At 34.7% G+C, this 26,978-nt stretch overlaps 1 protein-coding gene and 1 non-coding gene across 5 annotated transcripts in view; both read right to left on the minus strand.

Annotated features, from left to right (window-relative positions):
• LOC106661735 (SH3 and multiple ankyrin repeat domains protein 3) overlaps window positions 1-26,978 on the minus strand; it is a 289,318-nt gene that overhangs the window by 248,156 nt on the left and 14,184 nt on the right. The window lies entirely within an intron of this gene.
• Window positions 5,038-5,110, minus strand: Trnan-guu. Its single transcript has one exon. It is a non-coding gene; the product is annotated as a tRNA-Asn (tRNA).

Genomic DNA, 26,978 nt, shown 5'->3' on the forward strand with positions numbered 1-26,978 from the left:
TCCTTGTTAAGACTAAACAGTCACTACTGGACTTACGGCTCATAAAACCTAAATCGTAAACTAAAGAAATGAAACCCCCAAAAATAAATGACTAAAGGTACACCAAATGAGATTGATTACTAGAGTTTTATTATTTTGTTTTCGTCCTATGTGAGCTCGCCCAATGGGCCGCATCCTCAATCAGTTCAGATCCTGGATGTTGTGCAATCTTTTCCGTACCTGTGTATCATTATGGCGTATCCGGCCAAATGGCCAAATTCCTACTGTGAAAAAGGGAATTTCTGTTTTGAACCCACACATATTACACGGTTGACCCAGTTTATTTTATGACTTGTGCATGTTAATTGCCCATTGTTCTAATACGTCTTGACGCCCAAAGACACTTCCGTCCTTAACCCACATGCCTCACCGTTAATTATCCAATTATCACGAACGAACAGGATTTAGGCGCATACAAAACTGTGCAATTAGTCAGAAAAAATAATCCGACACAAATCAAGTTGTTATAATTGTTTACATCTCAAGATTCCTTATATTTTATATATCCTATCTGCATACTTAACTATCAGTCCATTTCATCTATTTATATATTCATATGCATGTATTTTACTTTGTTAACCTGTAGATTCAGTAGCTGTTATACAGAACGGTTTGACGTACACTACTCTTTGGATGTCGCGAACGATGGGTCAAACCACTTCACAATACTTTTTTCGTATTATTTTCAACTAAAATTCAATGGGCTATGCAGGAAGAACTTCGAGCGTGGCAACAAAAGGCATGCGTAATTCAACAACGTATTATGTTGCTAATAAAAAAATGTGGCCAAAACGAGTACAAGTAAATCTTAATACTGTAACAGTCCAGCAAAACCTTTGACCAAATGCATAAATAAAGCTTGAAGGGAGCTCTTCATCGTGCGTTTGAAGGAACGATAATTTTATAGCATAGTTACGTCTATTTCCGAATAACTTTGTAGAAGGGATGTGGTCAAGTGACCGCAAACCGCTCCGCCTGGGATCTGGAAGGAATGACTTCATAGAAACTTACTAACTGCCCACTTTCAAAGTGAATGGGCCATAAATGAGAAATCGGATAAGACGAACGCAGATTCTTTTACCGCACTGGACACAAGATCGTAACAAAAGCCGCAGTAACGATCAAAATCTTCATTTTCTTATGGTATATTATGCTATTAAGATCTCAATTCGAAAACGTCCGGAAAGGAATACAAATAGAAATTTTATACAATCGACATTAGAAACGTTATACTTTTTACATTTCTTCCTGGGTTATATATTCGAGAAATCGCCCGGTGTTCTAACTGAAACGCCCTAAACCTCCTTGGTTATTGTGATAGGAACAAAGTGTTCTCCTGGACGAAAAACGTGCCCGTTTCAGATGAAAAAGTTCATAGGATATGCCACCGTGTCCAGCAAAGTATACCGTTTTGAAACATACTCAAGACTTTGAAAGTCCAACTCGTTTAGCACGGTTGAAATTAGTATCTTTTAGACCGGACATTACGCCCCTACGCTCGATTTGCCAAGCAGGTTGATCGTTTTGGGCGCACTTTCTTGATCTGGACACGACTTTCATCACAATCAGGTTGCGTCTATGTTTTGTGATTTATTTAGTGAAACTTCAATTAGTCTCGGATGTTTTACAAACGATAGAAAACATAAAACGAAATTGTTTCTTCGCTTGTTCACATCCTATTTAATGTAAATGTGTGCAACCTGATGTGATAACATAAACAGTTTCATTATTGCTGACTCAGCAGTAAATTTAGACAAACCGTTTTGGTCAAAGGCGACCTTTTTTCATGAAACGCCAATGATTAAGCAAAAGGTGGTATTAGGCCGCACAAAGTAATATAAAAAGAAAATTATGTTCATTTTAGTCTGTGGTACCTTGGTTCATGGTTATGACGGTAGCGTATACGGAACAATAAAATATATTAACATTTAAAAAATTAGGCTTAGTTCCAGAGGAAAATGACTTTTCATCTATTTTTTGAAGTAAAAAAAGGTATTTCTGTATAAATATTCGAGCCCTGTATTGCACTATATTAGAATCCGATTCGGAGCACGATAGGACATGTTTAAAGGTATGTTAATTGGTCATTAGCACTCGAGGAAAATGGGTTCCACTGTTTTTCCGGTGTTTTGGTCAAACTCGAAAAGTACATATTATTTTGTATATATAATATGTACAATGTATTGTATATATAATATGTATATACATGTATGTATATATTTCATTATATAAACTTTCTTGCTTTTTTTAGAAAATGAGTAATTGTCGAGATCATATAAGAAAAAATCAACAACAGGAAAAAATCTTGCTTAAAAATGCATGCATTTTTTAACTTCATTACTTATCCATTTAAACTTTAGTATCTGGATATTTAGACAGTTGCTGTACTGTGTTAAATCTTGTTTTTTTAACGAGGGTTCGCAACTGTTCAAAAACCCTCAGAGTGCCGGTGTTTTTGAAAAAAAAGCCCATTTGTAAGTATGTCAGGTTCGAATGCAGGGGCGCTGGATTCGAACCCGAGACCTTTATCTTACAGTGATGAGCGCCGTGTCAACGCCTAAACCGTTGCGCCACCGACGTCCCATAAAAATCTGTTGTTGTGCTATTAAAATACATCAACCTTTCAAGATTTTCACTTGTTAGATGTGCTAATTCGTTCAGGAAGGTTAATCAAAGGTTTTCGAATAAGTTTACTAACTTTTTTCTAATAAAATTAAATAATAAATTGAATAAGCTTAATAAAATTTAATTTATTTTTGAAAGTAGAATTGCAAGATTATAAGTGTATTATATATATTATAATATTATATATTATAAGTGCCTTGTTCAATGGTTTGATCCGATTTTATTTCATTGACTGCATGTTTCTATTCTTTCTTCCTGGTGATAAATAAAACAATTCCTAACATCAAAAGAGTTTACGAAAACAACATAACTGCACACCGATTAACAGATCTAAGATCGTGCCATTAGTTTAGATATAGTACACTATCACAAAATCTTTCGACTTAACAAATTTGGGTTTAACAAAATTAGCATAGATTGCGTGAAACCTCTATTCGTTTTTCTTACAGAGTCCATTTTTCGGACATAATCTAAAACCTACGTAGAAGAAACCCTTCTCTATTTATTTTTGGAAATTAGTTTTCAAAGATTAAGTTTAAAAGGAAATTAGTTTTATATATTTTTTATGGCATCTGCCAAATTGTGAATATTTTTAAAAATTTTAATTGTGTCCATTGCTTTTTAGCATGAAATTTAATTTGAAAGTAATTATTCAATCCATGATCAAGCAAGACAATAGAGGGTAAAAAGTAAGTTCTTTCCCGCCAATCGGGAGAAATGTCATTCATCAATTCAATGCATCGTCAGCTGGATCGAGAAGCACGTCATCAATAACAAATATGATTGCAGAGCTGGAGTTTCTTGTTCCCAAAGTATTGCAAAACGCAGGACCTCCTAATAATGTAGTATCATTAGAAATGGGGCAACATGATACGGTGAGAACTGCGAGTGGATCGTTGTGAAAAGAAGGATCGCGTAACAGGCAAATTATGGGAAATATTAGCCTATCGTGTTTATTCAGATAGTTTCTCTGAACCAAAAAAAATCCTACGTTTAATTTCCCTATCATAGCGATTACCGTTCTATTTTTTTCAAAATGAGACTTCCCCGTTATCTTTGTAACGTCCAATCAAACTATAGTCTGTTTCTGCTAACGGAAACGTGTACTGTTCTTAAAAATAATGGGAGGCAAAAAAATATATAAATACATAATATTTCATTGGTAGCAGAAATCCACTATACAATAGTCATGGTAAAAAAAATTCTTCTGAGGAGAAACATTTCGTTTTCTTTTTGTTATACGATTTTTTTTTAATTATAGTTACAGAAAAATTAATTTTCTACACAACGCACAATTTGTTACAACTGAAAAGAGATTATTACAAATTTGCCCAGTTCGATTGCAAAACGTTGACGTGGGTAGAATACTTACTGGATCTCAATTCTCACTGATCATCCAGGAGATATCGTACCTTGTCTTTCTCACGGAATGTTTTCTGCAGACCTGCGAGGCATGACGCAACGAAAACCCAAAGGAAAAACTCCTCTATGGAAACAAATTGCAAGACCAATTAACGTGCAAGAAAATCGCTGTATTTACTGCTTAAACGGTACAGCGACAAAAAAATCCTGTTTTAATTTCACTTGAAATGGTTCAAAGCAGACACGGACAATATGTTATTTTCATCAAAATACCAAGAGAACAGTAAGAAAATCCAAATTAACATATACTTTTTACTTATTTTTCCCTTTAGACCTATCCTCTGCATATATGCTAAGTAAATTAATAATATTTATTTACGTTTATACTAATATATGATATATATATATTTTTTTTCCATCTTTCTTTCTATTATTTTTTATAAACGAATATGGCCTATTAAATATCGGCAATTTATCAATTTCGGCCTATAAATATATCTCTCTATATATAGCTGTATATATGTATAAAAAGGTATTACAGGTACCCGATTAAGTATAACTATAAATGCAGCCTTATTGTACATGTACAACTCCTAGTCCCTTAGTTCAGTTCAATTAACTCGATCCTTCTTTTAAGAAGTTCATAGGAGGTTTTGATTGTCATTGCAAAAATATTCTATCCTATGTCTATCAAAAATATCCTATGTCTCCAAGGAGCAGGTGTTTTTCTATTCGAAGATAATATGGGTGGCAGGTGCCTCCTCCTCATTGTAGCGCCCACAATTAGGATTACTATTTAATGTGATTTGTATATGTATTTTCTCAGGTGCCTGGGACCGGTATATAACTCTATAATTCCCCTCACTTTACCCTGAATAACTGTAGGAATGGGCTTGTCAGTTTTGGTGATGGTTCTTTAACCATGAGTCTGGCAACTCAAGTGTTCATCCTTTTGTTTTGTTCCAAATAATTAATCTTTATGTAAGGTATTGGTTGAGATAAAAAAGTCTGTGTCACGAGCGGGATTCGAACCCACGACCTTCGGCTAAACACGCCGCTACTCTACCACTTGAGCTATCGTGACTTCGATCCTCTCGGACACCAGCCTCCCATCTCAACCCACCTTTCAAATTTTCTCTTCTTTTTGCCATTTTTCAATTGCCATTTTTGTTTTGTGCAGATCCATTCTGAGATGTAGGACTCTATGTTTGATCGTATATAGGGTGATCTATATCACGCAGATTCTCCCCTCTAGCCAGTTTGTCTGCTTCTTCTTTATCAGAATTTCATCGTGTCTTAACACTCACACTTTCAAGTTTTTATGTTTTCCCTGTGTTGGAGATTTTGAATGCAACCACGACTATTTATGGATATGACCCTTTTACGCGTTAATGCTTTTAGGGGTGCTTGGCTGACTGATCTTCTGAATATTTTTTGAGCTTTCATATTAAAGAAATCCTGTTTCTTTACTTGTTTTGCAGCCATTTTTATACCATTCCTAACCATATAATTGAAGTTCATAAGTTAAAATTTGGTATGATGTTGCAAAACTATGATTCCGGGATCAATACAACCATTCCCCATTTCTAAGAATTCAAATTCCCTTACAAACATCTACATATATATCGTCTACCAATATAACCATTATCTACATTTCTTTTTACTACGATACATTTTATCAGCTGCCTGTCAAGCCCAGAAATGTTTTAATTAACCAAGAAAAAAAATTTTCTTATATATCAATATATTGCTTGTCGATATAGATATTTCTATATATTTATTTATATCCCGGTCTTTATATTTATATCCCTGGTATATCCTTTATATTTATATCTAGTTCTATAATTAACTTCTATAATAAACTGTCTAAAATACTGAACGTTTTTATATATGCATATTGATCTTTTTATCTTTCTATCTATCCAACTATGAAGTTAAAACTACTATGAATTATTAACTGAGAATTTTCATGATTCAAAATAATTTTATGTAATTCACTACCTTACCGGATGAAACGAAACAAAGATCCAATTGAAACACGATTAATACTTTTAAAGATTCAGTTTTATTTTGAGTACGGGTTGAGCTGATTCACGCTCCCTTTGTTTTCAAAGCAAAACGCTCGTCTACTAAAAGGAGATCGGCTACACAAGACTGCGAAGCTTTCCATTAATTTAAAACGGCACCAAAACCAACGTCCGATCAATATTGCCAATCTAAAATTAATCGGAAGTAGAATTGATTCCGTGAAGTGGGATTCGTCGAGGGGCCGGGAGAGTGAATTGAGGTTCCGGTGCGTGGTGGCCCAAATACAGCCTAAATTGGCCCAGGCCGCGTTTAATTGAGTCATGGAACAGTACAATTTAGGAGGAAATCACATAGGAAGTTTCTCTGAGTAGCTAATTACGCCTTCGTCAGTTACGACGCTCTGTATGAAATTGAACCGTCGTGGGCCTTCACAAGTAATTACGCCAAAAAAGCCAAATTTCTAAAATATACCATTTTGATCGATTACGAAGATAAAACCTGACACAAACTTCTTCCAGGGGAAATCGATATTTCTCATCAATTTAACCGATTAAATGGGCCAAACAAGCTCATCCCTAGGGGAGAAAGAAAAAAGAATCGCTCTTACTACTGAGACCAATTGGTATTCGTACCATGGGGAAAACGTTGCAAACAATCCAATCACTTTCGGAGTCGCCCATCAGCAGTGAATACTAACAAATATTTAAGGAGCACTCAACGCTACAAGGACATACAACCTTCAAGGTTTAACGGAGTAACAAAAAAAAATACAGCCGACTTTTATTTGAGCCCACTCAAGCGAGTTATCCAATAAATAATTACCTTTTGAGCCTCATTAAGCCGTAAATTAATACGCTGACGAATGTTACCTGAAACGTTTCTACATTTAACTCTTTTAAAGGAAGGATTAGGGACCACTCGTAGGCTACGATACAGTTTGCCTCTTTTTATAAAACCCAATTAATCACTCCTCAGTGAGATAATTACTAGTGATTGATTTGAAACACATTATGACCGTAGAAGCCTTTATTCGAAAATACGGTAAACACTCTCAAGGTTTTGTGGTTCTTTTGACTCACCGCCTCTGTGGGAACTGGCACCTTGGGAAACAAAGACGTAAAAGTGCACTGGGGCAATAACCCGCAAAAGTAGAACTGCGATTACGACTTAATAACGCGCTGTTGTGAGCTTAGCCTCGATCTAGCATCTAAATACAACGAATCCGATATTAACGAATTAGTCAGATAATCTGGGCTTCGGTGATATTGGGACCAATTCGACAGCAATATTAGAATTTTTTTGAGAGAGTGTGAAAAGAATTTATAATTAATTTTTCGAACAAGGACAGAAATGGATAAGAACTATGTAAATGATCAATCAGCATGTCAAATGTAATCATTTTTCAAATCAATGATCGGCGGAAAAGATAAAACAAAAAAAGGACGATAAATCATTTGTCCTTGCAAAACGAATCTACTAAAATAGTGGATAAACTCAAAATCCTAAAGGATATAGAAAAGAGGAGTCAAGGATAGCGTTAGCAACATCATGTTATTGTGCTAATGTTTTGTTTTCCATGCTGAAGCCCAAATTAACCCTTTCTCCCCCATACTTCGTGTGTCATAATCTTGGGTGTCCAGTAGGTAAATTTAATATTCAAACTATATATTTTATGTAAGTTTTGAGAGTATAAACAAAGGTTGGATCCAACTCAGTCTCTAATAAAATAGTATAGTTGGTGAGAAAAATGAAGATTTAACAATTTACGAGCAAAACACCTCAGCCAACAAATATTTAAGTTCACAAACTTGTAAAGCGTAGCAAAGAACTTCTCGAGGTACTGAGTTAAATACTTAGATTTTAGATGGCGCAATGCAAATTTGGCTAATTTGGCTTAACCTTTAATATGTTTCTTAAATGATAACTTAGAAGTGAGAGTGTCACCAAATACTTGTATCATTGACAGTGGCACTACTGTTTTGATATACACAACATTCATCTGCACGAGGTTCTATCTTCCGAAATGTCAGAATATTTTATTTATATAAAGCACTTTCTTGGATGTTGTAAGTTAAAAGCGCGCAGCATGATTCCAACTTATCAATCCTGAGTTAATATTCTGAGCTTTCTGCACGCATGGCGATGTCAACCGCATAGAGTAAAACTTTGAACCCAATGCCCTCTTGCTCCAAAAATTTTATCCGGAACATACAAATTAATTGAATTTTGAACAACTAATGTTTTAAAAATTTGAAATAATTACAGCATAGCCTAAAAATTATATAAGTTTATTTCATACAATGAGATCAAACATTGCCGATAGAAAACAATTTATGTTTAACCTGTATTTGAAGAATTAGAAGATAGGCTAATAGGAGGCTTACGAAAGTATAGTGTTGTAAAGGAGGATAAATACTAATTAGCAATAATATTAACGAAGAATAAAGAATATCATATTATGTAATGAAATTGGCCGTAAATTTATGTAAAAAAGGATCAAAGCGCTCAATTCACTAACCCATGATTTTCATACTGACTTTGTGTCCTTCCTAACAACCGTGAAGGTTCTAATTCGTCCATTCATTCTAGGCATGAAAGTTGTACCGAATTGGCTCTTAGATCCAAAAGATGGCCGCACTACAACGAAACCGATTATTCAAAAGAATTTGTCGACTTTAACAATAATAATGTTGTCCCTAAAAATTGGTGCTTCGAACTTAAGTGCGAACTTATCTTAACACCTCTGAGAAATGATTACGCTGAGCTGCTCATTGTGTAACTAACACTTTCCTCTTTCATTGTTTGACTAAGTGTCCCTTCTTTCACGGTTACGGATTCTATTCGAAGTTTTGAGGGCGTCTTTGATAGCAAAATTCGATTCACCAAATTTTTCAGACCGGGTTGGCTTTGTAAAAAATGCACTAGAGAAACGCAGAAAGCTCGTTGAGCAGTTTATTTTTACACTGAGAAGCGCTAAGTGTTTTAATTTCTTGTTTGATTACTTAATTTTTTTAATGGACATAGGTACACTTGGAGAGGGCCAAAGATTGGCTTAAACCTCACCTACATCAGGTCGATTTGTGATAGTTTTTATTATCCATTGAGTATTTATTTATAAATTTTAAATTTATTAGATATCTTCATATCAAAATTAGTGAAAGAACAAGAGACAGCGATAGTGTGAATGAATATCTTAAATATCAGAGCAGTCCGTATGTATAAAAAATGTAGTAGATCACTAAATACGGCAAAAACTTACTATTAAGATCGTAAGTACAGTAAAATTAAGCATACACATCTTGTACGTTCTCAACAATTACTTTTTTTCCAAAATTAAACGAGAGCAGTGATTAACTAGTAGGAAGTGTCCGGTTTCTGAGCTTAAAATCAAATCGTCTCTGAACAGTAATAAAGTTCACAAAGTTGTTTCGCTTAATTAAAAACGGAAAAAAGCCCGCAAGGAATCCATTCAAAGTTTATAATGAATGGGAGAGGTTGAAGTTATTCTAATATAATACACAGACCCTTCTATCTGATCAAATTGAGTCCTCGTTTTCCGTTCTTGTTTCCCATGTAGCATAGAGGAAAAAGAAATTTGCATAATATATATGTCAACTGCATATGATTATGGCGTAGGCGGGAGAAAAACGTCCTGTTAAACGGCATTGGCCGTGTTTGTTGTTTATAAGATGCAGATGATTTTATAACTCTATTTTGATCCTTGTAATTTTATATTAATGTCCCGGTTGTGAAACGCTCCGTGACCGGCCTGGATTTTAATCGTTCAGTCAAGTAGCGGTCTTTAGGAAATCCGTCGTCTGGTGACACACGGTCGAGTCCTGTTAGTTCTCCTTTCCTTCCAATTGGATGACACAACAGCCTGAGTCCTTCAAAGAACAATGCCCCTCGACTGAGTGATGATGGAACACTTTTTCCCCATCAAAAGAAGTCAAATTAAATACGCACTCGGGGGGAAAGAAGATGTGCGCATAAATGACAAAACTTCGCTAACTCTTTTGGAGAGTTACAAAGCGCTTTTTTATTTTTTCTATGGTAATATCTGCCATTAATGTTGAGAACGTCATCTGGCAAAGATTTGACGCTCAACTATCCTAAAGTTTACACGTTTTACATGCACTACCTTTTACTGATTATTACTTATTACAATAAAATTTTGACAAGAAATTACAACAATTTAAAAGCTTCAACGAGGAACCCACATATCTCAGATAAGCCCATTGAACAAACAAAAAAAATCCAAGGGTCAGACGAGAGTTCGATTCCCATCGTCGCCCATGGAATTTTTGACCCTTCTGCCGAAAAAGTAAACTATATTCACGTATATGGAGAGCATAAAACCATAACGGTTATAACCTTACAACTAATCACGATTAAATTTGTATGAGCCTTTTAGCCTTTTAACAAGGTTTGTTCTTCAGTTTGAGTAAAATCCACAGAAAACCACTGTGGGTAAATTCCTTTAAAATGGTACAACAGGACTTAACTCATTAAAAAATGAGCCGTTTCAGCCAAAGTTTTTATTTTTTTAGAAAAAATGTTGACGCAAGTTTGTTCAAATTGTGCCGTTTCAACCAACTTTCTTGTCCAGTCAGAACATTTCAAGATTCCGTTTTGTAGAAAGCAAACCACTTTGCTAAGTTGGAAATAAAATTATGAAACTTCAGGATTCAATTTTTTATATGTTCAGCCGGAAAAGTTTAGACATGTTCATTAGGATGTGAAGTTCTTCATAAAAACAATGCACTGTGGGAATATGACTTTTAATTGATTCCAATAAAATTAATAATCATACTACTTATTAAAACATTGTGACTTTTCAGCCAAATTTGATGTTCAGTCAGCAAAAGCAACAAGAAAGTTGGGTCTTAAGGCACCATCTCCACCCATGATTTTGAAAAAAGAAAATACAACCGGAATTTCATTTTATGATCTCAACCCAATTTAAAAGAGAATTCTTTCTTTATGTTCCAATTATGACAATAGATCGACATGTATAAATGAACACTACTCTTTAAAAAGCGACATATTTTGTTTGTTCAAGATATAGACAGAAATCATCATGACCTAACGTCACACTCCTTCTGCTCTCCACGACTACTGTAATCTTCTTTCATATTAATTTTCTTATTAAATAAATCTAAAGGGTATTGTTTTTGTTTTAAATTAATCAAATTTTTAATTATACTGTATTTTTATGTGAGTAATCAGTTATGTTTAATCACATTTCCATTGTTTGGGGTTCTTGTTGACGTCCATAAGATTCGAACAAAATTTAATAGTACTAATGAAGTTTATTTTTGTAAGTAATCATTCAAATAAATTATTATGGCTGATAATACGTCAAAGTTCTGAAACAAGGAAGGAATAAGGACTTAATTGGATAATCAAATAAATTGCTCAAATTATTGCATCAATATTTCTTATATCATTAGATCAGATTAATAAATCAGATCAATTGAAAGAAAAAGCGTTTTGAAACTTATTTGGGGGGCACAAAATTAAGAAATCTCATTTACCACTGAGTACCACGTTTGGGGTTCTTTTTAACGTCTTTGCAAGGGTCGCAAATAAAAATTATAAAGAAATTGCGGAAAACCAACGCTCTCTCTCTCCCTCTAAAGGTTTAAATGTCCACTGTTGGAATTGGCTCACGAGCCCACGGCCTAGGGGGACGGAATGACCGATCCGCAAAGACTGCAGTAATTACAAACCGGGTCTCCGAGGCACTGGACCGAATGGGGCGTGGTACTCAAGAATCGACTGAACGGCTTACACCCCCCTTTTATCCAGGATTCTTTTCCTCATTCGACGTCGAATCCGATCAGCCCGACGGATGCAAACAGTTATTTATTAAATGTAATGGGATATCGCACGACCTCAGTTGGTCGTGTCGTTTTTCTTTCCATCCGTCCTCTCATTCGCACTCTCCCATTGTAATCACTTCGAGCTTCACGACGGTACAGGAGAAAACGTGCCTGACGTGGAATAACATTTTTTAAGTGTATAAGTGAGAAATCACTAATGTCCACATTTAATAGCTTTTTTAATTTATAAAGGCAGGAGTGTATGTTTGACTTTACAACTGAAAATTGTAAAAAATGCCTCTAAAAATAGTACATATAATTATGTTTTGTAATTCACAACTTTAGTAATTTTAGATAGTCAATTGTGAACAATTTATCTGGTGACGCTTTTACCTTATTCAACAAGAGAAAAACCTGCTTTTCACATATAAGTTACTTTACTGAACATCTTCCGCGTCCTTACTTCACACGTAATTGGAAAAACGAGTTTATATAAATGTGACAATTATTATTAGACCTTCGTCCGTTTGTGGGGGTTCAGTCGATGATCGCGAGTCACCTTCAGAGCTAGCGGAAGTAGCGAGGCCAAAACTCTCGAACTGCGGCGGCTTCTGTCGGAAAGATTTCTAATTCGCCTTAAATTAAACAAACATCATTTGTCGCTTAACGCGTGTAGGCCGACAGAGTGTTAACCGGCTGTCAATACGATCGATTTGTGCCTGATAATTTTAATTGGTCCTGCCAAGGACGGTGGGATAGAATTGACGGAAGGCACTGTGAAGGCCCCCTTCCTGGACATTCTACAGACCGGATTTTTTAATTTTTTTTTTTTTTTTGAAAAAAAATTAAATTAAGCTATAAGATGAGGAAGCAGAGAATGTGGTATTCTGTAATGGTTGGTTATATGGGCGGTGGCTGTGATCAATACACCTCTTCCTCAACCCTTCCGAAAACCACATTCCTTTATCTCTTTGCTGACCTGATCAAAATTGTTCTTTCTACTTTATTGAATTTGGACACCCTACACACACATTACGACCCTTTAAAAATTATATACAACAATAATTAAATATTTAAAGGCTAAAATCGTTTTATTTCATTTGTACAAGTATCTAGAGGACTTCAGATTTCAGTACAAAATTCGACAGTTTGAAAATCGATAAACAAATTAATAAATCCCGAACTAAGTTTCAAAATAGGAAAGACAAATAAACCTCTAGTAATAACCCAGATGGTTGACACAAATCATTAATAACGTTGACTTCTTTAAATATTTATCTGTTCCCATGATGAGATTGACATTTATTAACATGTTGATTTTTGTAACAAGACAAAACCCACGCCTCATCAAGTTCTTAAGTTTTTCTCTCCTCCTCCAGTATCAAAGTTATGATCATAGTAAATCATTTTAGATATTGTTTTTATTCTCCGGCCGGCTGAGCCTTGGAAAGATTTCGAAACTGAACTTAGTCGCTCTTTGGGAATAGGCAATTGGCAGAGAATTATTTGTGAACTTAGCGTTCAGGAGAGGCAAGGACGCTAAATATTTACACACCCAAGGAAAGTCTGAAAAAATAATCTTCGTAATCAAGTTTAACCTTTTAAAAGGCGGCAGAAATAAAATCTTAAAAAACAGGGCAAAATAGTGCAAGGTTACTAATCAAACTTTTGCCAATCAGCTAATTAACAAGTTCATGGTGAATTTTTTGAAAATTAAATTGAAATTCAATTCTTTGCAGAATAGATACTGAAGTATTGCAAGTAGCAAATGAAGTTATTCTATACGTAGTACAACAAAATTGGCAGTTCTTTGATGTCCAATGTTTAAAAACTCTAGTATGATCATTTTTGCTAACAATACATTAAAAAAAATAATGTGTGCAATGGAAGTATGCTTTGGTTTTGATAATTGTTGACCGGAAAATAGTTATGAATACTATTTCTAATTTTCTTTTTGTAATACCAAACTTGCCAAATTGGAGAACCAATAGTTAAAGAATTATTAGCGATTTTTTTAAACCACAGTTTTTGCAAAATGAATAATGAAGCACTTCGTATCATAATCTTGGTTTCCTTGCGACTAAGATTTTGACCATTGGGAGGAAGAGATTTTGTAAAAAGGTCCTGCCATTCTACATTACTTGTTTGAAGGCGAAACTAAAATTTATCCATCAAAAAATGGGATTTTATCTTCTGAACGCCTGAATGTCAATATTTCCTGCTGATTGGATTTCTGAGACCCATTTACAAAATCGCGTACCATTAGGAATGCAAAACTACAAAAGGCTTATGTAGCCTATGCTATCTTTAGCTGCCTCTCATTAAAATCTGTTCACATGGAGCTCGTTAGTGATCTAACAACACAAAGCTTCCTAGCTGCTTTAAAGGGAATTTTTGCGAAGCGAGAAAAGGCAAAATTAATGATGTCAGGTAATGGCACGAATTTTATAGGAGCTGCTCTCTCATTCAATCGCAAAGCAAGACGATCCGATTTTTTATACCCGCCGTACCAATCAAAACGTTTAACAGTTTTAGTAGTTACCGAAACACATGTATTTAGTTGTTCAGATGCAGCATCGACCACATGCGGAGCAGGCCATAATGAATCATATAGGGAAAGCCAAATTGGACCATGCCACCAAATGTAATCTTTTAAAATATTTGCAACTAAAAGTCCACAGGAAATTTTATCAGCTGGGTTTTCTTTGCCAGTTACATGGCACCAAATGTAGCCAGGTGTTAAATCTTGGATTTCACGGAACCTGTTGGGTCCGTACGTTAAACATTTAGCATTTGCGATCGAATTTCATCTGTAAAGACGTTTTGACCTTCCTCACCAGTTTAATTAATAGAAGGGCTACACATAATTCTAGTGTAGGAATTGATTTTCTTTTGTAGGAGGTACCCTCGATTTTGAGATGTGCAGACTAGATCCTAGGTAACAGTTCTTCTATATGCGTTCTTTGATGCATAACAGAAAACATGAATTTCATAAAAACCATCCCAGGTTGTGAAAACCGGACGAGGAATGTGCAATGACTCCATCAAATTAAGTCGTTTCTAAAAGAAGTTCATTCCATTAACTGATTTGCAGAGAGAGTGCAAAGCACTTGGAAAAACATTTTGAATTTTACAATGACAGGACCCACTAACCATGGGGATCGAAAACGTTAGCGGTATCGGCAGGCTTTTGTTCTGGAGAAAGACCTACAGACTCTCTCCACAGACATAAATTTTATGAGATTTTCTACAATAAGCAAACGAGTCTTATACTGTAATTTATAATATTCTTGATTACGTAAATGCAGATTATTTGATTTATGTTTAGTTAACATTATGTTTAGAATCATCTTTTATTGTTGTACCCTCATCCTCTTAAATAGATTATAAGTTTTCAATTCTGTTTTGTAGAATGGAAATAAATTGGCTGAGGGTTGGTAATTCCCTTTTATTAATTGCACCTTCCCATTTTTGACGTGTTCCAGAATCTAATTTTATGCCTAAAATCGAAATTAAAAGTGGATCTCAGTGCTCAGTAGGGTGCTTTTATGATTTAAACTCCCTAAATTGCCTAAAGTAATCTATACAATGTTCTGCAAATTAATATGCCTAAATACAATGCGCCTTTTATTATAACAGCGCTTTTCAACCAACTCTGATCAATACTCTACCCAAAAGCATAGATCTTTCCCCTATCATACATACATACAACATATATACATGAAATGACTTCTACGAGTCAAATTTGCCAGGGCACGTAGGGGTGTGTATTGCACCCTAATTCCAATGTCCCATTAATTAAAAAAGAACCCCATTGGCCGTTTTCCGCGTTTAAATTGAGGAATTCAAGACCCAGGTGCATCTCCGTTGTGTTAAACACATTTGTAACCGGAGAACAAATACAACGGTTCACGCGTATAAATTACGAATGTAAGAGGCGTACCATTACAAAGTGCAGGAAGGGTTGGGGCTCAACATTAAACCCGGAAAGCACACGGGCGCTTGTGTGTTTGTTTGTACATGTTGGAATAATATTTCTTTTGAATCCCCTTGAAACATTCATTAGCGATAAGTGTCACAGGTAAAGAAAATATCAATTGTTATGTAAGTATTTCACGGGTAAAATTTCTATCAGCAAAATTTAATGGCTGACATTGCCTCATTTCAAAATATCAATAGATTATGTTCTTAATTTTTTAAAAACTGAAATGTCTTATAATAAATTATCACCCAAAAAAATATGTTGAAGATACACATTTATTTGGTGAATAATTAGTACGCCTGATGAACAAAGCAGAAGCGAATCTTGCACTTTTACTTTATTTTCATTTTTACTTTTTTCGTTTCCAAACAGTCCGATCTGACTAATCGTTCCTACTTTGGGTCACACAGATTTTTGGCATTTCACCATTCTGAGTGGTTTAAAAAGCGTTTAACCGACCAAAAAAGGATGCTGGAGGACACCAAACATGTTCATCATCTCACTGAGCTTAATCTCTCATCTCTCAATAAGACCAAATTGGTTACATTTTAAATGAAATTATGAATTGGTTTATTTAATTTCGCATGCCTAAAAACCAAAATAAAAAAGATTTGTTGGTCAATTTTTATGGGATATAACCGTCCTAAGATTAAAATGAGATTTGATATCCCAGACGTATCGACGTGAAAGCGAAGTTAGATCTATGGTTTACCTTTTGAAAAAAGAAATACCGCCTCTCTTGTGAGGCCGTCACGACTTTAAAACTCGTTCTAGGTTGAACTATACAGAGTACATCAACGAGCCATTGAGGCCACCCAACTGTTACGTCGGTGTATGTAAGGTGGCTTTATCTTTTAGATATAGAAAATAGGCCAAAATCTAGTGGAACGGATGATCGTAGAAAAGACCTTTCCTTTAAGGAAAGAAACCATTAGGCGAAATATTAAGGGTAATTTCTGATCGTGGCCGACCACCTTGATGAACCGCGGTGGAGTTAACGCGCGCGAAAATTCTTTTGATAACGATCGTGTTATGTTCGTAATTAAAATTTAATGAATAATTGATTTGACTTTTTTTTCCCCCATAAAAAAACCACCATATTCAAGCATACCACCAAAAAGGGAGAAAAAGGTAAAAGAAAATATTGAATGAGGAAGTTGACTTGTATCGGCTCAACAGGTGGGTTAGTTTTTAAATTCTTTCCACAGTCAGGGTCAAGGTAAGGTCGAAAATCGATGACCTTCTCGTTACAGTGAAACACTGACATCGGTATTAATTCAAGAAATGGGCAAGACGAACTTAATCCACTCATGTCGCACGCAAACGTCACAAGTGGTTTCAATTTCACCGCTGTCACAACAACTAGATATAAGAACAACTTATTAAAAGATCAGAGGAAACGAATGGCACTATCTTTTCAATGACACATAAATAATAATGTCATTATTTTACGAACTTGATGATAAAGCGTGTTAAAAAAAGGCAATAATGATCAGTATAATAAACATTTCCAGGCCTTAGGTATTTTCCTATAATTACGGTTTGCTTATTTCCGGTGTCTTAGTCTGTCAGATTCATTTCGGTATTTCAACATCTGGTGGGTTTGTTATAGCTGAAAGCATTGATGTATTAAAAAATCGCTATATACCTTTTAAATAAAGGACACGTAAGAGAAAATATCTCAAAAACATATCACCGAATAAAAGATTGTTTTAATCTATACCTAATAAAAAGTTAGTAATTATAAAGGGCGATAAAAAGCCAAACGTGTGAGTGATCTGAGATAAGCAAACTAAAAATAATAAATATGTATTCAATTTATCAATGATGGGGAATTGCGGTAAGCGAGTGGGTGGTTGGCGAGTCAGACTCTCGGCTCGTAGACGCGCTGTCGTAGGTTCGATTCCTACCGTCTACCCTGGAATTTTCCGACTCCACCCTTCCCCACAAAAAAGTACGAACGATATAATACTTTTTACTAACTAATACCTTACTTAAAGATTAATTAATTGAAAAGAATTTATTTGGTCAATCGGGCCACGAAATCTAAGGAATTAAGAACAATCTGATGCAAAAGCAACAAAGGAACACATTTTTCTAATAATTTGACTGAAGAAGTAAATCTGAAAATTGCAAGGTGAATGTTATCTGAGTTTTGGTTTTATTTGCCGTATCAACTTTTCCTTTAAATTTTGATTTACATGTTTTAAATGATTTTTACTTTGTTTATACTTATAACCATGTAAAATAATACGATAAATATCATTTTATATAATATTAATAAAATCGATCAAATACGTGTTCATTAAACCTACACGTAAAAGATATATTTTACATATTACAAAAAATTTCCCTATGGGTATACTTTAAGTAATATGTTAAAAGAACCAAACACTTTTTAAAACCAGTGATTTAATTAAACAATGTATCTAATGACCAACCAAAATGGGGAAAAACGAAACGCGCCTGACAGACCCAAGTAGCAAGAATATGCAGACCTGAATGATCGGAAATACAAAACTTCAGAATCATCGTCCCACAAGCCTGAAGAAGAAATCATTCAATACTTTCCGACCTACCAAGGCGTTTTTCCCGTAGTTACGCCTATTGTAAACAAATCAAATATCACCCTAAAAGAAATAAACACACACACAAAGAAAAACACATCGTTAGCAATATAAATCCAAGCACCGATCGCTGTGATCCTGATGAACCCAAGACATAATAAAACGATATTTTTGACTAGTTTTATTTCTAGCAGTAGTAAATAATACTTTAAAAATATATCAGCTTGTGAATCTCAAAAGATTGTTTTAATCAATTTATGTTTATCGAGATTTTCTATCAACGTTGATTCATTTTTACCTTTATAAACAGGGTACAGCTGTAAAGGCGATTGTTTAATATAAAAACATTGATAAGTTGGGAGTTTATCGTTGATAAAAAGTTGAAGTGGTTTCTAATAAATGCGAATAAAGGGGGGAAGTGAAAAACGCGCATTGGATTACTCACGATTGGTAATCGATTGAATTCGGACGATTACTCTTGCCATCGCGATAACTCAATTATGTTCTTAGTCAACGATTAACAACATTAACGACCTTTTGTACAGTTAAAAATAAAGCCTTCGCCAACTGTTTTAAAACATGTTTCATTTGAATAGAAAGGGTAAAAATACAAGTAGCAGGAACGCCTGAACAATTTACCACGGCCTACGCACCCTGAAGAATTACGAGAGATTTCATTAGTCTAAATTTATTTGCGTGAATTGCAATATAAACACGCTACGAGCATTGTGCTCGGACTCAGTGTAAAACAAGTTCATATGGATGTTATGAATATTCATAGAATTTCAGGATTTATTCGCATGAGAGTAAACGCGTTTTATCTGCGAGCATTTACAATAGATTTACTGCTAAAAGGACCGGAAAGAAAAACACACCCCTTCGGCTTAAATATCGCCGGGTCGGCGTTTTCGAAAGAGATGGACGTTATCTCTAGTCGTAAATTCACTTAGTTTCCTTGTGATGTATTGTCTCATTGCAGATCCGAGATAGGGCATTTACCAACGGTCCAATTACCTGGAAGGGAAACGTCTTTTGTCCCTCTTGGGAAGACTGTCGCAACTTTTATCGGCTGTTCACCGATATCGAGATGGGGAATGAGAATTGGGTGGAGGAGAACAGAAGCTGAATGATGAAAACTGCAGCACCTTCTACGTACCGCTTGAGAAATTGCGTTTTTGTACATTAAGCAAGGTAGAGAAAAAAACGTATGAAACCAGTTTTTCCCTCCTTTCAGACTGGTTTTTCTATTTAAGGAGATGGTGAAATTGGATTAAAATAACAAATCGAGAATTAAGTTTTGACAATTGTACAGGTCATAAAGTAATAAATGAATAACATCTATCAGCGGTAGGAATGAGCAAAGATGTTCGATGTTTAGAAAACATCGATGGTAGGCAACATCAAGACCACAGACATTTGATCTCTAGTTATAAATCAACTGAAATAAAAAACATTAAGATGTAGTGAAAAAATTGAGCATATGCATATTCATGCAGCCTTACATAGAAAGGAAATATTTTATACGTTGTAAAAACACTTCCTATGACGGTTTAGGCCACAATTAATAAGTACATAAACAAGGCCCAACAGGAAGGCAAACCTAAGAAAGTGGAATTGATCAAATATTATGAGTTCGCTGAATTCTACCGAGCTTGGTGAAGGGGAAATTCCCTCACGTCCCAAAGTCGAATTAGAAGCACAATTACGAACTATACAGACCTTTTCAACAATCATTTATACTCGCGAGCGTTTATGTTAAACCAAGCGATTCTTCCTGGAGCTAAAGATTAGGGTTCGATTTTCACTTTATACTCGCTCTTACTTGATTTGATGTGATGCACAATTAAACAGATAAAAAACCTTACTCTTGTCTAAGGTTAAAATAAAGCTCGCCATTTTGTGTTTTGTAAATACATATTTACATTATAATGGATTCACTGATCTTAGAAAAGTCAAGCGTAATTAATACTAGATGGGTTAAGTAATCAACAAATAAATTACAATCAATAAGACTTTTGCTATTACCACTAGACATACTGCAAAAACATGGTAAAAACAGTAAGGACGACAAAACAAAACTCTCAAGTTTTAACTTACACTTGATCCCTATACTAAACTCACTCGACCAGATCCCCAATTAGCTTTCGTCCACATTCCATAAACCAGCAGGTACTTCGCGTTGTGGACTACAGATCATCCATTAAGAGTAAACAATATTGCATGGGTGGACCATGGGTGCAATGTGCACAGACCATTGTTGTACCTCTTCTATACCTCAGATATCGCCACTACAACCTCCACTCTCCTAGCTTCCTTTGCCGACAACTCAGCTGCTATCCTCTGATACTGATCCACCAACTGGGGGAGCTTCAGGTACACGTGTTGCGAATAGCTGAATGGAGCAAATTCTGGCGCCTTAAGATAAATGGAAGCAAATGCACCCGCCATAGTACGTTTTTCTCTCCAAAACAAAACCCATTATACAATATCACTCAATAATACTCCTATCCCTAAAACTGCCTGTAAACGCGACCTTGAGACCTATCTCGACTCTCGTTTAACCTGGAACCTACATACACGAACGAACTAAAAGACAAGAATTAAACAGACACTTCGGACCACACTACTGAACAAATTATTATCAAGAACATCAACAAAAGCACACGAACACTATAACACAGTAGTGAAAACGTTGTGGACATAGGAATTAGAATTGTGGGGCACCGCTAAACCTTCCAATATCAAAGAGTAGTCCTTTCAATCCAAAGTCCTCAAATATCCCTCGTTAAAAACCTAATCCCCAACAATTTTTCAACATTCCAGGAAAAACTATCCTCACATCTAACCCATTAGCCCGATACATGTTCAGCATTACCCACCCCCACAACACAGGCGACTGAAGCGGGGTTGGTCCCGGGATCTCATAGACATAACTAACTATTCAGAAAGCTGGGAGAGCAACAATAGTTGCTGGCTTCCCTCAGGATATTTGTAAATGACAAATAATGTTGTATCATTACATAATGCATAGAATTTTAACAAATGGTAGTAAATAAAATTTTAAAAAATAACTTGCACTGAAACACTCAAAGTTATAAGGTCAAAAACCAATTCCCAATCAACATAATTACCGGTTTCTGCTCCTTAAAAATATTACATTAAATGTCACAAAGAAAAAAAATTCATGATCTAGCTCTTCTTCGGTTCCTATGGTTCCTAGGAGTAAATTACTAAGTTGAGTAACAAGATTGTTTTACTTCTGATATCCAGAACTGCAGCTTTCGTGATAGAGAGGCCATTTAATCTCTTACACCACAGATATTTACTTCCAACTCTTGCAGTGATAGGCAAATCCCATTAGCTTTGCAAAAATATTAGCTAGGCAAGCATTTACTGAACTTCTTATTCTTATTCATTTTATGCTCACGGGTCAAACTTTGAGAAGCCCTGTTCTACAAAAAATACTATCGTATTCTAGTGATTTTTACTGCTTCTCTGGATCCTCTACTTAAGAGCTTCAAACAGGCTATTAAATTCTGTTAGAATAAATAGCACTAACCAACCGATAGTCATGAGGCGTTAAATAAAAGGGCAAGGGTCACAAAACTAAGGCAGCCCATCAACTGCCGGATGCCGTTTAGAACGTATAAGACATGCCCAATAACAAACACGAGGGAAAAGCAAAGACAAATGAAGACAGAGTGTCGGCAATAATCGTGTAAACAGAGATCACCTTTTTTTTTTACTTCCTAGTTCGATCGATTTCCAAGTGCACCTTATGTTGATCTTGGTGGATATTTATAGAAGAGGAATCCGGTTGATGAGAATAAAGTGTGTGGGAAGTTGCTAAGCAACAGCGTACTGCACCCGTTTTACTTTGAAAGAGGGGAAAGGACCCCTCGACCAGGACCATTTTATGGCTGAGGCCACAAGTACACTTTCTACTTTAAATAATAATCTGTTTAGTTCGGCTTAGCACTGGAAAACGAAGAGAAAATCGAGGCAGATTTTATTTGACAATACAGTTAATAAAAGTTTTCAACATTCAAAGCTTAGACTTTTACTTAAGCATTTTTCAAAACACTTTCATTGTTATCGTTCACATAAGCTAAAGTGCTTAAGAAAGATGCTGGTACTGCCATACCTAATCTAAATAAGTAGCTTTTAAAATTAGAAAATGAGAGGATGATATATAACATGTAAAACAAATTTTAAAAAACCTTAATCAATTTTCTTGATTCATTTTGGAGATAAATATTGGTCATATATTGATGTTTTATATAGGTATCGCAATTGAATTATTCTATTTTAAATCGCTGATTGATTAGATGACAGATGATTTTGTTCATATTTTCATTTAGATTTCGTAATTAAAAAATTATCTTTGTTCCATGAAAAAAATCGGTTATTCAATAAAGATTTGGCAATTAGAAAAGTTAAAAACAAGATAACTATTCGAACAAGACTCAAATAATTCAAAACATTAGTTTTTCGATTGTATTTCACTCTGTGAACGATTATTTTAATTCCGTTTCGTTGCTGTAACACACGACCTTTGTATGCGTTCATATCTACAAAAACAAATCACGAAATGATTCAACAAGATGTATGCTTATTCGAGTACAATTTCACAATGATGTTTGTTATTACCATACATTCTGGCATTTAGTATCCGGATTGCTTGAGGCAATTATGTATGTACGGTATAGAATATACATATGATCTACTTTTGTACACACACATAAATAAATTTAAAAAAACGCACCACTAATATTGAAACTTTTATTTATTAGAACCTTTACTAATAAACCTAACCAACAGGATGACAGAAAATCTGTGTTTTTTATTTTGTGTGTGTATGTATGGTATTTTAATCCTTTTGGAACTAGTAGCACTGGGTGTTAAATTCTAGTGTTTCAGAATCGATTAACTGTCTTAACGTCATGATCCACTTCTGTGACTAATATAGAAATATATTTATTATTAATATATAATATTAATATTTAAATATTAATATATAAATATATTAGTAATTATAGAAATATATATAATAATATACAGCTTTTTAATTTACTTTATTATGTATATTTCCAACAAATTTTGTGATTTTTTTATTTTGTATTCCAGGACTTTCAGACTTCACTAAGTATGGGTTTGTTTTTGTTGATATTGACATTCCGTTGTTATTTTTAGTTTGTGAGATGTCTCGTGTTGGGTTTGATTTATTAAGAAATTAATATTTATAATAATTAATATTTTGAGAGTTGATTAAGAAATAAGAAAATCGCAGATTTGTTAATGTTGGTTGGCCTTGGTTGGTTGTACTTCCCTTCGATTCTATCTAGCTAGTATTTTTATTTTTACTCGTCCAGCTACACGCCATCTTCAGTGAGACAACGAAAGAAACAGTTCATCACTGAAGATGGAAGGAGCCGAAATGAATATTAATGAAACGTAATAAAACAGCGAGAATGGACGGGCTTATAATAGTGATCAGTAATTAACATGGAAAAAACAATATTCCAAACTATTTTAAAAATGCAGTCTGTAGAAGCAGGTAAATATTTAAAAAATACAGATCCACAGGGTGGTCTGCTGGTTGTGTTAAAAATACTACGATGACAGTAATCTAAAGTGGAGTAGAATGGCATAAAACTCATGGATTTGTCTCACAATCCGTTCAAAAATTACGATTTTTTATTGTTTATTTAAGAAAAACACGTTTCTTTACATAAAACCTGAATGTTCTCCACTTTAGCGTAACTTTTCACACCATTTTTAGATTTTTTCGTCTACTCGTGGATTTTTGTCTGTTCAAAACCTCAATTATGATTTTGATGGGAAATTAATTTGGAATTTGGGAAAACATGATCCGGGACATGCCCAGGGAATTAAATGGTTGGCCCAAGAGTTGACGCTAATTTTTATTCTGAAGAATAGTTTGTTTCTTTACTATTAAATTATTTCAGAATGTATTTGCTAATTATTAATTTGCATCTCCGATCAACTCATGGGCCGTGCATTTAATTCCCAGGATACATCCCGGGCCACGATTTCCAACTTCCGACTGAAATTGCTCATCAAAACATCGAAATAATCGAAAAGTTGATGCAAATTACCATTTCATATATTTTATGATGTTAGTGCAGTTATTTTGTAAGTAGACTGGCAATTTTTTAAAACAAAAGTGCACAATCTAAAAAGGAAATTCGCTGCAAAATTTGAACATGAGGTCAAACGTTAAGGAAAGTTACGTTAGAGTGGAGAAAATACATTTATCCAAAGAAAGTGTTTTACTTAAGTAAATACTAAAAAAAATCTTAACTTTTGAACGATTGAGATAAAATCATAAGGTGGATGGCATTCTACACCACTATAGAAGTACTGCCACCGAAAAAAAATTAACACGACGAGCTGACCACCCTGTATGATGATCTAAATTACAATTACTAATTTAAAATTTTTACCGAGGGAATTCAATGGATTGATCAACAAAACTAACTTTATTTGTTAATAATATTTTGACAATCAATGTTTTAAATGAATGAAATATATTCTAGAGGTATGAATCTGCAGATACAAACAGAGAAAAAATAAACAGATATACTTTACACACATTTCCTCTGCGGCATTTCAATTAACCAACATTATATACATATATATATATATTATTGTGTGTGTTGTTTTCATTTTTTCACAGATTCTTTACCCATTAGACTATTTACATTGTTGTCATATTTAAATAGTTTAATTCATCATCTACAGGCCATCTGACTTCTCTACAGATATCTAACATAAAATTGGTTTTTATGTACCCTATAAAAAATCAGAAGTCAAGAAATGTTATTGTTAGATCCGACCCTTGCCGGAGAAAAAATGTAACCTTTCTTTCATTAGTACTTTTCAGGGTCTCGTTTGAAAGAGGAGTGTCTGTAACAATTTATAGCACGAGGGGGACTCGGAAAGTCGCGTGCCACCTTAGAAAACAGACAACAGCCGTCTGGTGTGTAGATCGTGAAGGGGTTGGATCGTTTCGAAGGCAGCACAACACAATTAGGGCGAACTAGGGCGTAAAATGTTCAAAACCAAGGGGCACGTGTCATGGGGTAAAACAGATTTAAAGGAAATTTACGGTAAAGAAATGTCGGCACGTATCAAAATTGTTGCTCTTTTTTTCAACAGAATAGGAGTTATGGTTGCAATTGATACTTTTCGTTAATATTGTACATCAGACACGCAAATAAACGTACGAAATAATCAGCTTAAATGAGCTTTTCCAGCATAGATGGGATAAGCGGTGAACACGATGATGAAAATTGCAACGATAGCACATTAAAATTTGACCATAGAAAAAGTTTAACTCTTATTGTTAGTCTTAAAATTCAGTTTTAGTTTAAAACTTTAAAATGTTTGTACAACTGTAAAAATATTTAAGATAAAATTAATATGAAGTTCTGTAGGTTTGATAATTTTCAAACTATGCCTTTCATCCGAACTTTCGTTTTTCGTCATGCTTGGCATACTCCCATTATACTTTAACAACCTATAAATACTCAACAAACCCAAAATGGAAACTAAGGAAAGGAAAGTAAAGTGACAAAAATTCTCCTAAGCCTAACCACATAAATCTGGGAAACGACTTCGGTTAGTGATTTAGCTAGCAGAGAAGAAAGTGAACCATTACGAAGAACAAAGGGCTCGGTTGCAGAATGGCTGACTTGTAAATCAACTCAATTGAGCCGAGGCGTTTACCTTTTTCATTTTTAACGCGAGTAACATGACAAATTGCCAGAAATTGTATTATTATAATTTCTGTAACCAACTGAATATCTCAAGCGAGAGAATAATAGAACAAAGCATGAAAATATGAATATATACTGTCCCAGTAGAACATGAAACATGAACATGAAAAAAAAAGAATACAAGCACTAGGTAATTTGTGGAAAATTACGATTTCTTTCAATTTATATATCCACTTTAAGAAGAAGAATTAGGAGGAAATTAAATACAGTGATATGGTATACAGATGGCTCCAATACGAATTAAGGAACCGGATCAGGCGTTTTCTGTACAAGCTCAAATATGAACAATCCAACTCATTAGGGAAGTACACCTCGGTTTTTCAAGCTGAAACAATGTCATCAATTTTATGCCAAGGAAATCTTAAAGAAGGTCATATTGACCAAAAAATATCCTCATAATTATCATAATCGACGCAGCCAAGCAGCATTGCCAAGTAAAAAATCACACCAAAAAGAGTCAGTTAATGCATCCAAAAATCCCCAGAACCTGGGTAAACATAACCTGATGATACCAAGACACAAGGGAATTTTGGATTAAAAAAACTCTGGTCGGAGGAGAATATGCAAGACCATATGCCCTAACCTATTCTTGGGATAATAAAAACAAACATAAAATCCTTCATGGTGTATATCTCTAGGTGCTAGACACACATTAGGTTATGTTAAAACAACTCTCACCAAGACTTGCGAACTACTGCTACAGTTAGAAAGAGTTAAATTCAGAGGAGTGAAAGGACTCTATACCGGT

This window comes from Cimex lectularius, unplaced genomic scaffold (genome assembly GCF_000648675.2).
Source record: "Cimex lectularius strain Harlan isolate CLEC.00 unplaced genomic scaffold, Clec_2.1 scaffold29, whole genome shotgun sequence".
Taxonomy (NCBI): Eukaryota; Metazoa; Arthropoda; class Insecta; order Hemiptera; family Cimicidae; genus Cimex; species Cimex lectularius.